Source organism: Danio rerio, chromosome 23 (genome assembly GCF_052040795.2).
Source record: "Danio rerio strain M-AB ecotype USA chromosome 23, GRCz13ab, whole genome shotgun sequence".
Taxonomy (NCBI): domain Eukaryota; kingdom Metazoa; phylum Chordata; class Actinopteri; order Cypriniformes; family Danionidae; genus Danio; species Danio rerio.
In genome coordinates, this window is record NC_141043.1 from 39,997,682 (window position 1) to 40,012,500 (window position 14,819).

Genomic DNA, 14,819 nt, shown 5'->3' on the forward strand with positions numbered 1-14,819 from the left:
GAAAAGACAGAATTGCAAAAGAGAGGCTATACTTTTGCACTTGATGACAAAAAATTGTCACAAGTTCCTTAATTATGAGAAGAAGAAAAAATGTAGAATTGTGAAAAATAAGTCATGGACTTTAATAAAAAGCTGCAGTTCCAACTTTTTTTCCAGATTTGACACTATATTAGTTTTAATTTTTACATTTTATCCCAATTTTGAGTAAATGAAGTCAGCATGATTATAAATTACAGTTTACATTCACTGTTTTGTAAAAAAAGGTTTAAATTGCAGGAAGTAGGCATAGCAGAGCCTATAAACCTACACATTTAAGAAATACATTAGATTTTTGTTTTGTCAATTGTGAGTTATAACTGAGTACTTGGTTGTGGAAACATTATCTAAATCTAAAGAAGAGAGTTTATTGTTAGAAATAAAATCAGAATTGCAGTTGAACCTACACATGTGCATTTGCAAGTGGTTGTAATTCTGACTTTTATTTCCTCAGGTTTATGAGTAATATATATATATATATATATATATATATATATATATATATATATATATATATATATATATATATATATATACAGTTTTGATTTTATATTTAAATGTCACAATTATGAGTAAATTAAAAATGCTAGAGAATCCATAAACTTGCATTTGTGAGAAATAAAGTTGCAATTCTGTCTTTCTTATAACTGTTTGTATCTCAACAATTTTAATGTATAAGATGCGTCTCTATGTTGTTGAAAAAACATTGAATTGCTTGAAATAGTCAGAATTGCATTTAAAAACGAAATTGTCAGATATAAACTTAGAATTGCTTTTAAAAGCTAGAATTGCAGAAATAACATCAGAATTGCATTGTAAAATAACAAAAAAAATGTATAAACTCAGAATTGCATTGAAAAAGTCGCAATGAAGAGATATAAACCTAAAGTTGCATTAGAAATTTCTGAATTAAAGATTAAAGAATTTGCCTTAAAGTCAAAGAGTTAAAGAATTGTTATAAAAAGTCAGAATTTAAGTTATAAAAATCATAATTGCATTGGAAAAGTCAGGAATGTAAGAGATAAACTCAGAATTGCATTTAAAAATGGATTTAAATAATAAAATCATAATTGCATTGGGAAAAACCTGAATTGTCTGATATAAACTTAGAATCGCATTAAGTCAGAATTTAATATATAAAATCGTAATTGCATTAGGAAAAACCTGAATTGTTAGATATAAACTCAGAATTGCATTGAAAAAATCTGAATTGTAAGATATGAGCTCAGAATTGCATTTAAAAAGTCAGAAATTTAGATATAAACACAGAAAAAAAGTTAGATATGTAAGCTAAATAGACAACGTACCTTTATCTATTAATTATCCTGTCCCAGAAAATAACGTGCCATTTCAGTCAAATCCTTATTATTGTGTTTTGCCAAATCACCTTTTTGTTGTTTTATGCTAATAGTGTTAAGTTGCCATTAAAGTGTGCAGTTTTTGTTGTTGCTGTAATGTTTAACATTGTTAATATTGTAGGAGCTAGATCATTTGTAATAGCTTATGTGCACGTGCATATGTTGGTTCCATATAAGTCTGATATGTTCTTGCATTCATTTGCATCCTCATATTGGCTAAAATACTCACAGTCTTAACTGCTTTAGTCGGACGGTTGAAAAGTGGGAACACTGAAGCGTCAGTACAGCTTCAATGTGTTCTGCTTTACTTGCTCATGGTGTTATGATGGATTTTGAAGAGGTGAAATCGATGTCTGCTAGAGTAGTTATTTATTGGCCACAGGACTCGACTGACTGTGAGCTGTAAGCACCATCTTCCCTGGATTTGCCTTGTATTTTTGAAAACTGACTTTTCCAATTAAATATTCTTAGATCAATACCTGTGCGGTTTTTCTCTTGATTTAATGTGATTTGTGTTTTTGTCAGCTGGTTTTGCTTCAATACACAATTTTTCTTTCATCGTCAAATAGAAGTCCCATCACCGTCCCAAACAAACCTCACTATTATAGGTGCATCTCGAATTGGAATAACTTCAAAAAGATGATCTTGTTTTGAAACTCATATTATATGCGTACATTACACTCAGACCAATATATTTGAAGTGTTTATTTGTCTTGATGACTATGGCCCCAAAATTAAATAGCTCAGAAAATTAGACTAGTACTTGAAATGTATAGTGTTTGTTATAAACGTGTCTGTGACTTTGTTATTTTGTAAAAATTCAACCTTTTCTCTCCCTCAAAACGACTTTTCACTTCTGGTCACATGGAATGCCTTTAGGGCAGAGCTCTCCTTCCTTTAGGGCGGGACTATTATATCTTATGGCTGGGCTAGGTTGGATACAGCTGCGGAAACTCAAATCAATATAGTATCATTTTTGTGACACTCCAACAATAATTAATATTTTCACATTACTGTGAGGGGTAGGTTTAGGCTTATTTTAAGCTTTAATTAAATACAGTTTAGTGGGTAATTTAATAAATAATATGAATAATACTTACTGTTTTTAACATTACTCTTATGTTTGGGTGTTGGGGTAGAGGTCGATGTTAATAAAATACAATTAGTTGGTAATTTAATAAATGACATAACCAGGTAACAGTTTAAGGGGGAGAATTTTAAGATATTTAATAAAAACAAATTAAATTCTAAGGCCTTATGATTTTTTATTTATTTTTTTACAAAATGAGTAAGATTGTTGAATAAATAAAAGCAGAGCAGAAATGAGACACGCCCGGACAGCCCTGCTCTAAAGGACTGATAGCCCCACCCAAAAACACTCATAGCCTGCCATATATGACTTATAGCCCCAACCTAAAACACTGATAACCCCGCCCAATATGACTTATAGCTCTGCCCTAAAACACTGATAGCCCCGCCCTATGTGACTGATAGCCCCACTCTAAAACACTGAAAGCCTCGTCCAATATGACTGATTCACCTGTCCTATATGACTAATAGCCTCACCCTAAAACACTGATAGCTCCGCCCTATATGATTAATAGCCCCGTCCTAAAACACTGATAGCCTTGCCCTAGAACACTTATAGGCCAGCCCTATAGGACTGATAGCCCCACCTTAAAGCAATGATAGCGTCGCCCTAAAACACTGATACCCCCTGCCTCATAGGACTGATAGCCTCACCCTAAAACACTGATAGCTCTGCCCTATATGACTGATATCCCCGCATTATATGACTGATAGCCCTGTCCTAAAACACAAATAGCCCCACCCTGAAACACAGATAGCCCTGCCGTAAAACACTGATAGTCTCGCGCCATATGACTAATAGCCCCACCCTAAAACACTGAAAGCCCCGTCCAATATGACTGATAGCTCCGCCCTATTTGAATAATAGCCTTGCCCTAAAACACTGATAGCCCCACCTTAAACCATTTATAGCCTCCCCCTATGACTCATAGCCCGCCCTAAAACACTGATAGCCCCGCCCTATAGGACTGATAGCCTCACCCTAAACACAAATAACCCCACCCTAAAACACAATTATCCCCGTCCTACATGACTCACAGCCCCGCCCATTATGACTGATTGCTCTACCCTTAAACACTGATAGCCCCACCTTATAGGACTGATAGCGTCACCCTAAAACACAATTATCCCCACCCTATATGACTGATAGCCCTGCCCTAAAACACTGAAAGCCTCACCCTAAAACACAAATAGCCCCACCCTAAAACACAATTATCCCTGCCCTATATGACTGATAGCCCCGCCAAATAAGATTTATAGCCTTGCCCTAAAACACTGATAGCCTCCCGCTAAAACACAAATAACCCCGCCCTATATGACTGATAGCCCCGCCTTAAGCACTGAGAGTCTCACCCTATATTACTGATACCCCCACCCTAAAACACTGAAAGCCCTGTCCAATATGACTGATACACCTGCCCTATATGACTGATAGCATACAACAAAAACTACTATATATATATATATATATATATATATAAGAATAAGAAGAGTATCTTTTGATTTCATGAGGACTTTAAACCTGGAATGAGTTTGCGGGTATCAAGCCTTTAGGAAAATCAAATCAGCTTCTCCATAAAGCTCAAAATCATTTGAGTTAGTACAAGTAGTCAGCAAAATATATAACTCTGTTTTTGTGTTTTTTGTATATTGAAGTGAAAAAATGTTATTTTTTGTTCCTTGAAAATAAATGTCTGAGGGTGTTTTTTTTTTTTGTGATCCCTTTCTTTTCTTTTCAACCTCAAAGTGCTTATTTTTTCCTGCAAGCAACTTGCACTGTGCTGATATATTTAGATTATGCAACTTGTGTAGGACGAGTGTGTAAAATGATTCATACTGGCTCTGAAAAAAAAAGATTCCAGTGTAAACAATGTTATCTTACTAAATGTTCCCCTGGTGAGAGATAAAACACTGTGCTGGGTTGTCTGTGAAGGTAAATGTTCTTGTTGTAATGTCTCTGGGATTTCTTTTTTTGCACTCAGCGTAATCAGCAAGCTTTGTGTGTGCTGGTTTATATTGTGTTTTTGCTTATGCAGTGCCTTTAGATTGTGTGAGTGAAGTCGTTATAAGGCGGTTTATTTTTACAAGCAAGTGTCATTATACTTTAAATTGCACTGCCCCCATGTGGAGACCATTGGAAGCAAGCAGGGGAGAAAAACAATCCAAATGCAAAACACTAAGGGATCAGAATAGCCTGGTGATTTAGGTAAACGTGTTGCTTTTAGAGGCTATTTTTCTTGCAAGGTTAAAGCTGTAGGCAATGTTTGTCAAATAAAATGTAATAGTATGTTACGCAAACGCACATTTGTTAAAGTATAAAATCCGAATACAAATAAAAATAGAAATAGTGAAATAGAAATATATGAAACCAGTAGCTTTATTAATGTGTTGGTGCTAATTGGGTAAGGGATTCATCAGAATAAACAGCAAAAGTAAGTCCAAGGCACTTGGAAAAAGCGAAAAAATATTAAAAAGCTTTTATTTACATGGCTATTCCTTAAAACTACGTGTTACACTTGCCTTCATCTGGGTAAGGGAAATCGGGTACATCTGGAGTTTCTTTTGATCACGTGGACTCTTTGGAATATCTAAGGGGTGCCCAAATTTTTTTCATATGAAGGGCCAAAAACCAAATATCATTGAGAGCCATGGGCTGAGGGTAAATATACCAAACTGTATTACATTAAAGTTGCCATGGGTAATTTCCGCATTTATTTCCTAACATTTAAAAATAAATAGAAAAGATTATTTTAAATCAGGGATTCTCAACTATTGGGCCTCAGCAATCCTGCAGGTGGGGTGCAAGAGATAGCTTAAAATTAACTTAAATATTATACTGTATTTGATTTCATTATTAAATATGTCATGTTAAATTTATAGTAGTGATGGCATTTCCAGTTTTCTGTGATTGAACAGGCTAATTCAGACTCTGCAGAAACAGCCTCACTGTTATACAGACAAAACTGTGGCTTAAATTTCCATCTGCTGCTCGTCAACTGGGACTACATTCTCCGTTGTATAACAACAGTCACGCAAATGGCCAAGCATCCAGCCCCAAATATACAACTATCTCATTGAAACTCCAAGTGATTTTACAAGAGGGAAGTTAAAGGCTTACAAGTCTTTGGATGCCAATAATTTTGTTCTGTGTGGTCATGTGCTTGAAATAATGTTCCATGATTGACAGATTTAAAACTTTGTGGTGCTAAAAACCGAGGTTCTGCCTAGCCAAAGACAAGAAGACGGAACTAAACAAGGCCTGGGTAATCATCAACAAGCAAAACCACAGCATTCTGACAGAGCACTGCACCTGTATGTCAGGGTATGTGAACTTACATGTTTACATTTCATTCTAAGCATTCAGTGTCCGCAGTTTTAGCCATATTTAACTGTTGTTGCTGAAATCAATGCCGCAATCAAAAATGAGTAATGAGTATGATTTAGCAAAGCATGAACTTACCTGATATAAAATGAGAACTGCAGAGTCAAGCATTTGTAATTAGGTCCTCAAACCATTCAGCTCCTCTGATGGCTGTTAGCCAAAGACGTCTGCAGTTGGCATTAAAATCAGTGTGGTGTATGGTAAAAGTTAAGTTTTCTATTAACTCGAATTTGGCATCCTACCGCACAACATGACATGTTTGCTAATGCAACCGGTCTTTTTTTGCAACCGATATGCGTGGTTGAACCCGTGTGACGTAGGTTGGTAATTTCCCTATACATTTAGCTAAAAATATCATTGCAGACTTCAAGCTAATATAAAGATTTAAATGTAAAGTTTAATATTGTGCTAAAATAACACTGGTTCATACAAAAGTAGACAGTAGTAGACAGTATCCTTCAGCTACAATTGTAGATTATATTAATATTAATATTTAATAAAGATTTTGGTTTTATAAATTAGGTTTTGATTGAATAGTTTGTTAATTCAATTTTTTTTAGCATTTAAACATTTTTTTAATTTAATTTGGTAATAATTTTAATGCATTACCTTACCCTAAATGGAAAAATAATATATATATATGTGCAATTTTACATGAGTAGCAGTGTGATATGGCTGTATGTTGGCGCCAATGGGAGGCGTGCGTGTTTCTTGTCCCACCAGTGATGATATACAGCCACATCACACTGCTACAAGTGTGATATTGTATTAAAACAACAGTTTGACGGGATATATAAAAAAGAAAATCAAACACGGATGATCTAAAAAACCTTTTGTATGAGGAACTACTTTCTTCCGCCATTCATTCACATCTGCAGCTGACGTCAGAACAGCATAAACTATTGCTCATTCAACAAAATATCTTTAGAGCTAGTATTTGAATGATTCTCTAGCGTGATGTCTAAAGTGATGACAAAACAGGAAATTTTGCTCACGTTTTAAAATTATAACCTGAACGACATAAAATGCCATCAGTCTAGAGACATTTCCTAGTATTTTTCTGTTGCAATCGGGAGATCACAATAATTAACCCCGAAAAAGCCAAAGCAATGCAAACACTACCAGGTTACTGCGGTATAAATACAGCACTACATCATGCAAAAGAGACATAGTGCCACTTACCTGTTTTATTATGATTTTAATATATTATTGGGTCTCTATTGCCATCAACCCTCTTTGATGCCGCTGAATCTCTGAAATTAAAAAATATATAAAATAGGCACTGTCCTTATAAATAAACTACATAGTAGCAATCTAAACAACTACTGTACAATCTCACCTAAAAAAGCCTCAAAAGTACATTATGTTGTCCAACAGCTGCAATATTTATCAAACTGTAGCGAGTCTATTGATCGGCTGTCACTCTGTGCGGGCAGAAAGGGTCAAGAGTCTGTGCAAGTGCTGATATTGCAGAATATCGCATGGCTGTCAACCAATCAGATTCATGAACCAGACAGAACTGTTATATAAATATATTAAATTGTTAAAATCAAGTATATTATTAACATAAATTAATACTAAAGTACAAAATTAAAACTTAAATAAAGAAAAAGTTATATTATGTATTTATTATTATTATTATTTTTATATTTATTCATTATTATATTAAGTATTTTATTGTTTCTGAGATTTGTTTATTGTATTTTGGTGTAGATTTTACTTTTATTTCTATTTAAATTTCATTTAAAAGTTTAACTTTTCTTTATGCCATTATATAAAATTTTATAATGTTGTCTTTATAGATTTTCATATATACTATTTATTAATTTATATATACTATTTAATTATTTTATAATATATACATTGCAATAAACATATTTCTTTTTCTGGTTTTTCTTAGTTTGGTTGTTTTTAAAAACTTTTTTCAACTCTAATAACCCTGAATCTACAACAATTCAATTTAACAATGCTCAAGTAATACAAAACAATACAATACAATACAATAAAATACAAGAGTGTTTTTATTGCTTCAAGTTAAACATAAAATCTCATAAATGCCTGCAGTCTTCTTTATATAATAACATTCTGTACTTGTTTAATATATGAGTTGCATCTTACCACCTTATCATTTGCAACTTATGACCAGATTTGCTCTGATGATCTTCTGCGCATCAATAATTGTTGCCAGTGGCCACAACAAACAGATCCAAAGCTTCACAGCTGAAAGCATTTCATGGATAAACACATCAGCTGAATTCAAAATGAAGCCACGGTCAGAGTTGGAGAACTTTTGGACTTCTATTAATGCTGCGTGCCTAAATGTTTTTAAAGTGGTAATCTAACTTAGCATTTATTTTTGTCTTTTCGTGCTGTTGTCCGCTTATGTAACTGAAATGTGCACTGTAAGGTGTCTGGTTTCCTTGAATTTCCGGTCAACAGGATTTCGGCCGCGTTCAGCAAAGCGAGCCCCCCCTATCCTGTCAGCACTCGGGCTCCAGGACGGGACGTTTGCCAGTTCTCAGTCCATATGCACAAACCGCTCTGACCACCTGTCTCAAACACAGCGTCTATGAGATTTTTGAGACTCAAAAGGAGCAGATACTACAATCAGGGTTCCCACGTTCCTTGAAAGTACTTAATTTGCTTTAATTTAGGACATACGGATTGTTGGGAAAAAGGAGTTTATTTTTATTGCTTTTATTTCTCTTTTACTTTCATTAATGCCTCGTTTCCACTGACTGGTGCAGTACGGTTCGGGTCGGTACGGGTCACCTTTATCAGGCTTTATCATAATGAGCAGCAGTTCTCACAAAACAGATGCTTTATACACATAAATACTTGTTTATAAATGTTTGTTACTAACTTTTCTATTGACATGATTTGATTATAACTGCAGATCAATGAATCAATGAAATAGGCCACTGTAACGTCTGTAATTATATAAAATAAATAAATAAATGCATCATGTATGAACACATACAGCCTCTTACAGTCTCCGATATATTATTAATTACAGAAAAACTACACACAGCAAACATTTAGTACTTATTTGAGTTCAAAAACAAACACAATATAGCCCACAGTCAGCGCAAACCTCTCATGTGTGTCTGTAATCTTCAGCAGCACATGTAAACTCTGTTAGACAGTAATATTGTCATTCCCAGTTCATAATAATCCAAAAGACTAAGATAAACATGGCAGTTTGTTCATGATTCAGGTTGCTTAAACAATTTTGCTCCTGTGTGTTGACGGCTTCTCTTTTTTTTCCGCGTTTCACTACAGCTTTACTCTCGCGCTTGTCCTTTTTTTCTGAATGGATCAGATGACGGAGACACTTTAATAATTGCGCACACGTTATTATCATCAGCTCAAGAAGTTCGTTATATCAAATATAGAAGCGATCGCGAGCTCCCGGAAGAAAGCGAATACCGCTCGCACTTTTAGACGAGCTCGTAAAACAACAACAGGACACGGCAGATTTTTCTTCTTGGCTGTGTGTCTGTTCATCGAGACGACGACAAGGTTTGTTTGAGCCGGGTCATCCCATTATTATATGCATATAGTATTTTCATATTATGTCTCGGCTTTGTATTTGAAAAAACTTGGCGGTTCCTTTGTTTACGTTCTGCGTAGCTCCACGAGCTCGTGGCGTATCTCTGTAACCAATCAGCATTCAGCTGCACGTGTAGCTCCACCTTTTGGTACCCTTTCTCCCGTTTGGTACCCTTTCGAAAGGGTGCCGAAAAAGTGGTACGGTACGGTTTGGTTCGGTACGCTTTTTGTCAGTGGAAACGGCCATAAAAGCGTACCAAACCGTACCGTACCATTCAGTGGAAACGGGCCATAAGTGTATGTATTGCTGAGTGATTCATTAACCAAAACCTCTCCTTTGTGTGTGACATGCTTGAATACATATCAGCATTTTTTTGCAGAAATAGATACAGCTGACTGGAAAGACAACAATATCTGAAAGTAACTTTAACTTTTTAAACTTTTTTTCAAAATAACTTAATTTGTGTTAAACTAAAGATCCTCAAACCAATTTGAAAGTAAATGGTTAAAAAAATGAAGACAGAATATTAATTTTTGGCAGCACGGTGGCTCAGTGGTTGGCACTGTCACCTCATAGCAAAAAGGTCGGTGGTTCGAGTCCTGGTTGGTGTGGGTTTCTTCAGGGTGCTCCGGTTTCCCCCACAGTGGGAATATGGGTGATTTTTCCAGTACTGGATAGAAAAATAACTGCCAGAATAGTTGGCAGTTCATTCCTCTGTGGTGACCCCTGAAAAATAAGGGACCAAGCCAAAGGAAAATGAATGAATGTTGATTTTTGGGTGAACTATCCCTTTAAGAATCTTAATCCTATGATGGGCTCATCAATAGTAGGCCGTTAGCAGGACTGCACATAACCACGCTGTTGAAGTACAGGCAGAATGAGACTTAATCTAATAACCACCGACTTCCAGTAAAAGATATCATCTAGATGCTCGTATGTGTCTATGCTCTCCTAATATATGCCTCCATGTCAGTGCTACATTTGCATCTATGCAGTCACCTCTGACAGACGTTTGCTTTTGCATCTGTCACTCATGAAAGTCTGGATGCTCCCTTTGGTCTTTGAGAATGAGGAATGCTGAAACGTTGAACACTTCCCAGTAACAAGTTGAAAGATGGCTTCATCCGAGCCCAGCACATGCTGTAGACTATTTCCACTGTGATTTTAATTTCTGGGATGTTTACAGCTGGTCACTTCATGCTTTTTTTCTGATCGGATAGCTGTCTAATTGTGAAAAGGACAGGTGTACATGGCCTCCAAACCGCATTCGAGACCAATATAAACTCCTTACGTAGCTATTGGCAGCAACAAACTCTGGAAATCTTCTCTTTTTTTATATTTTAATCAAATAAGGGTCTTTATGATTTCACTACATTTCTCAAAATGTCTCATGCCAGAACTGAGCTTGTAGTAGTGTTCATTAATGGGAAATCTACCAGGTGTTATGCGCTATGACCAATGCGGTATTTGTAGCCTGAGTCTGACGATGAGCACAGATAATGGAGCTGATTGCGATTCCTCACGCAGATCCAGTCGGACGAGCAGGAAGAGTAATCTCTCCCATCAGAACAGGGAGACAAGCGGGTCAATAGCAGCATAAATAATGGAACGAACTGAATGCATGTTGTTAGTACAAATGAAGACGGACCAGCCGGCCTGTCTGTGGGAAACAACACATTGAGCGTTGCATTTCTGTGTCTATGAGACACTCCACAGACTGTACAGATGACCAGAGGTCGCTGGTACAGTGTTTGAGTTAAAGAGCCCCTATTTTGGGTTTTCGAAAATGGCCTTCTATGTAGTGTGTAACACAGCTCTAAGTGAATGAAAACATCCAGCTGAGGTTTAAATCTGAAAGTGCACCTTGTTTAAAACTTGATTCTTTACCAAAATAGTTGATATGTTAAAGTTATAGTGGCAAAAGCTTCAAGTTTTGTTACTTTGTCCTAAGCATGTGTCTAAAGTGTTCAAGCAATAGGCAAAAACTGTATTTTACTCACCCTCAGATTGACCAAATTTGATCCTCATTTGTCAGTTGCTCTTGGCACATTTGGATTTGGATTTCATGTAGTAATTTTGAAAGGCCTGGTGTCATGTACCTGCGTGTCTGACAAACGAGATAAAACATAACCAAATATTAAAACCAGAGTGCTGTTTTAGTCTAGTTGAACAGTGGATTTCATTTAGCTTGCAAGGCACAGTGGTTCACATCTTGTTCCAGCATGATGTGTTTGTTAAACTGAGCAAAATTACAGCTGAAGTTGACGGTGAACATTTTGATTGTGTGCATGAAAAGCAGCTTTGAGGTTTTAATAACTCTGTTTGTGTTCCACAGAAAAAGTCAGACATTTTAACTCTAACTCAAAAGTTACATGATCATCAAAGCAAAAATTTAAGATCTTAGTATGTACATGCAAGTCTGCATTCTGTTTAAGTTTTTCTTTTATTTATTTGTATGTCGCAGTGGCGCAGTGGCTAGCACGATCGCCTCACAGCAACAAGTTCGCTGGTTCTAGCCCTGGCTGTGCCAGTTGGCTTTTATGTGTGAAGCATTTTCTCCATGTGTCGGCGTGGGTTTCCTCAAGGTGCTCTGGTTTCCCCCACAGGCCAAAACATGTGGTATAGGTGAATTGAAAAAGCTAAATTGGTCATAGTGTAGTGGGTGTTTCCCAGTGTTGGGTTATGGCTGGAGGGGCGGTTCCACTGTGGCGACCCCTGATGAATAAAGGGACTGAGCCAACAAGAAAATGAATGAACGATAAATGAATATTGAGAGCATGGAAGAGAAAGAGATATGGATCAATATTCTCGCTTTTTAAAAATTTGCAATTAATAGTTGGTTATATATTTGTGTAAACCATGACTGATGCAGTTACTTCTGAATTTAATTCAAATCATTTGCATAAAATAAAAAGATGCAACATTTACATGTTTAAATGAAATTTTAGACAATTTAATACCAATGTTTTAACTTAAGAAGAGTTAAGAAATCAATATTTAGTGGAAAAGCCTTGATTTTCAATCACAACAACTGAAAACATTTCTCATTCCAACCTTTGTCATTTTCAAATGACATCATTTGTTATAAAATTTATAAATGACAATATTTTTATTTGGGGCGACCGTAAATTGTCACTAGTGTATGAGTGTTATGTGTGAATGGGTGTGTGAGGATGTTTCCCAGAGATGGGTTGCGGCTGGAAGGGCATCCGCTGCGTAAAAACGTGCTGGATAAGTTGCCGGTTCATTCCACTGTGGCGACCCCGGATTACAAAAGGGACTAAGCCGACAAGAAAATGAATGAATGAATGAATGAATGTTTTTATTTGCGCAGCTCGGTGGCACAATGGGTAACACGTTTGTACATGTATACATATATGTATGCAAAATAATTGAGACGGTGCTCGCTGCAGAGCCATTTGAGCAGAGCTGAGCTCCAGCGAGGGGGAGCATGAGCTCTCGCTCATCCTCCTATAAGCTGTTTTAACCCTAACCCTACCCCCAGTGACATCACTCATAGAAGAAGTGCAAGAAAGGAGGAACGAGAGCTCAAGCTCCCCCTCGCTGGAGCTCAGCTCTGCCCAAATGGCTCTGCAGCGAGCACCACTTGAAATAATTGACACCTTTGGTAAATATAAGCAAAACCTTTATACTTTTTATAGGGCACAAGCATATATAACAAAAAATGTTAACATGTCATTAACTTTTTGTAATATATATTGGGGTAATTAGGCAAGTTATTGTATAATGTTGGTTTTTTCTGTAGACATTCGAAAAAATATATTGCTTAAAAGTGCTAATAATATTGACCTTAAAATGGTTCACAAAAAAATTTAAAACTGCTTTTATTCTAGCCGAAATAAAATAAATAAGATTATATATATATATATATATATATATATATATATATATATATATATATATATATATATATATATATATAATCTTATATATATATATATATATATATAATATTGAAATTGGTAAGATTTTTTATAAATTAAATAAATGTTTTTCTCCAGTGGATAATGGCCAGTATCACAGTAGTATTAACAATTTTTATTCATTTTGCAACCTGTATTTGGCCAGATAACAGCTCTGGATTCTCTGCTATCATGCCTGATAAGTTTGGAGAAAATCTGGAAAAGAATTAATGCAGTTCTGAAGGTAAAAGGAAGGTGAAGTCATACTTATATCATTTTTTTAAAATAGTTTTTTCTTTAATATGTGTAGCTTGTATATAAATGCATGTGTGGGCATCTATTTACTTTGCAAAGGTTCAATTATTGATGTGCAGAATGAACACACCCTATGCCTTTGTGCAGCACGGTCATCCCATAACAATAAATCAACAATATGTGCGTAATGATTTGTTGGAGATTGATCAGTGCTAGCAGAGAGGATCACCATGACAGCTCAGTGCCAACCAGGGTGTGAGTCACTGTCCATTATAACAGCAGAGGATTGATCAAAGTTATGTAAGCGTGTGTTTATGTACAGCGATCCCAAATGTATTTTGCGATTTACAGGAGACAGAAAGTCATATGGGTTCCGGATGACACAAGGGTGAGTAAATGATGACAGAATTTGAGTGAATTAAAATCATTTCAGCTGAAATGACATTAAACTGACATAATAAAAAAAATCTATTTAAAGGGATAGATGACACTGAATTGAAGATTTACTCACTATTTACTCTCCCTCAGGTGAGCTCTGTTAAACACAAAAGAAGATGTTTTGAAGAAAGCCGGAAACCAGTAACCACTGACTTCCACAGTATTTGTTTTCCCTACTATTGAAATCATTGGTTACAGGTTTTGTATTCAGAAAGAACTCATAAAGGTTTGAAAGTAAAGGGTGAATAAACAATGATAGAATTTGCATTTTGCATCTCTTTAAATGTTGTAAAGCTGACAAAACACACATTTAATGAGTGAAAATAACGTAAAGGCATATGTTATTTAAGGGATAAAGTAAATTTAGGTGGTCATTATTGTAGAAAGAAGCCCGTCAAGCTTATCGCGAAGCAGAGCACTATTGTGTAAGACAGAAGGAGAAACAACCGCCTAGATGTACTTTATACCACTTTTTACACAGCTAAGAGTGCTTTCACATCTGTGGTTCGTTTAGTTTAGTCTGGACCAAGGGCAACAAATGATACATTGTAGCATTTTTCTGCCGCCTTTAGGGTCCTTTTCACACCACACTGATTGCTTTGGTCCGAACAAATTGAACATAACCAAAATGCAGTCATCTGACAAAATCCACATCTCTCAATGGCCAGATGTTATTGAACGTATTTCCTAAACTGCTTTTCGATTGGTCAGAATTAACGTGCGGGAAAATGTTAATGAATCTCCCACAAGTAAACAAACTGGCAGACAGAAAGGCTGCGTCTGAA

At 35.8% G+C, this 14,819-nt stretch overlaps 1 long non-coding RNA gene across 1 annotated transcript; it reads right to left on the minus strand.

The window, feature by feature from the left end:
* Positions 1-1,875: 1,875 nt before the first annotated feature.
* Positions 1,876-4,813, minus strand: LOC147838263 (uncharacterized). The gene is made up of 3 exons (XR_015523873.1): positions 3,513-4,813; positions 2,861-3,402; positions 1,876-2,815 (listed from the first exon to the last, which is right to left on the minus strand). It is a non-coding gene; the product is annotated as an uncharacterized LOC147838263 (long non-coding RNA).
* Positions 4,814-14,819: the final 10,006 nt, after the last annotated feature.